A 1,846-nucleotide genomic window follows, 5' to 3' on the forward strand; every position below is an offset into this window, starting at 1 on the left:
TAGTTTAATTAGATCCCATTTGTCAATTTTGTTTTTTGTTGCCATTGCTTTTGTTGTTTTAGACATGAAGTCCTTGCGCATGCCTATGTCCTGAATGGTATTCCCTAGGTTTTCTTCTAGGGTTTTTATGGTTTTAGGTCTAACTTTTAAGTCTCTAATCCATCTTGAATTAATTTTTGTTTAAGGAGTAAGGAAGGGATCCAGTTTCAGCTTTCTACTTATGGCTAGCCAGTTTTCCCAGCACCATTTATTAAATAGGGGATCCTTTCCCCGTTTCTTGTTTTTGTCAGGTTTATCAAAGATCAGATGGCTGTAGATGTGTGGTGTTATTTCTGAGGGCTCTGTTCTGTTCCATTGGAGACCATGGCTTTTGTGGGAACATGGATGTAGCTGGACGTCAGTATCCTTAGCAAACTAACACAGGAACAGAAAACCAAATACCACATGTTCTCACTTATATGTGGGAGCTAAATAATGAGAACTTACAGACATGAAGAAGGAAACAGCAGACACTGGGGCCTACTTGAAGGTGGAGGGTGGGAGGAGAAATAGGAGCAGAAAAAATAACTATTAGATACTAGGCTTAGTACCTGGGTGGTGAAATAATCTGTACAACAAACCCCTGTGACATGAGTTTACCTAGGTAACAAACCTGTACGTGTACCCTTGAACTTAAAATAAAAGTTTAAAAAAAGAGTGCCCATTTAAATTTGAGTCTCAGATAAACAATGAATACTTTTTTAGTATAAGTATACCCCCAATAGTGCATGGGACATACTTACAGGAAACAATTTCTATTTGTTTATTAGGGGAAATCCAATTTTTTCTTTTTTTGGAGACCGAGCCTCACTATGTCACCCAGGCTGAAACGCAGTGGTACAGTCTGGGCTCATTGCAACCTCCGCCTCCCAAGTTCCAGTGTTTCTCCTACCTCAGCCTCCCAAGTAGCTGGGATCACAGGCACCACCACAAACAACTAATATCTAATACCTAATTTTTTTGTATTTTTAGCAGAGATGGGGTTTTGCTATGCTGGCCAGGCTGGTCTCGAACTCCTGGCCTCAAGTGATCCCCTCACCTCAGCCTCCCAAAGTGCTGGGATTACAAGGCATGAGCCATCACGCCCAGCCTGAAATTCAAATTTATTAGGTTGGTGCAAAAGTAATAGCTGTTTTTGCCATTAAATATAATAGCAAAACATTCTGTATTTTTATTTGCTAAATCTGGCAACCCTTCCCTGACCCCATATTCTATTTCCTCCTAATACTGAATTGAGGGCCCATTGCCTGTGCCCCCAGAGTAACGTGTACATCCATCTCTTCTAGCACCATAGCACCATATTAAACAGTCACTGCTTCACTGTGCTCTCCCACTACCCCACAGACTTCTAATGATTGACAGTGGTTTGAAAATTGATTCAGTATCATTAAAATATAATGGTGAAATGTATTTGACATTTGTAGTTGCACAGAATATGGCTGTGTTTGAGCATTGCTTTTATTTGCTTCAAAGAAGTTTTTTTTTTTGGTCTTGGACTTCTTTGTTTAAGGTATAAAAATGGATGGCTCTGAGTCACATTTATACTAAAGATGAATGTTATTGATCTGATATAGAAATGATATGCTTATTAGTGCTTTTGATAGCCTATTAGTTGTTGGTCTTAAAACAATCAGTAAGACTGGATAAATTTAAACATGACCACAATACCAAACATGATATGAAAGAAAAAACACAAATTGCTTTTGCTTTTGTGATAAACTATCTTTTCAGAGATTTCTCTGGCTTATCGTGTTGTACCCACCCAGGTTAGAGCCCAGAACTGAGAACAAGACTCTGTTGAAAGGTG

Source organism: Colobus angolensis, unplaced genomic scaffold, assembly GCF_000951035.1.
Source record: "Colobus angolensis palliatus isolate OR3802 unplaced genomic scaffold, Cang.pa_1.0 Scaffold33, whole genome shotgun sequence".
In the NCBI taxonomy this organism is placed as follows: domain Eukaryota; kingdom Metazoa; phylum Chordata; class Mammalia; order Primates; family Cercopithecidae; genus Colobus; species Colobus angolensis.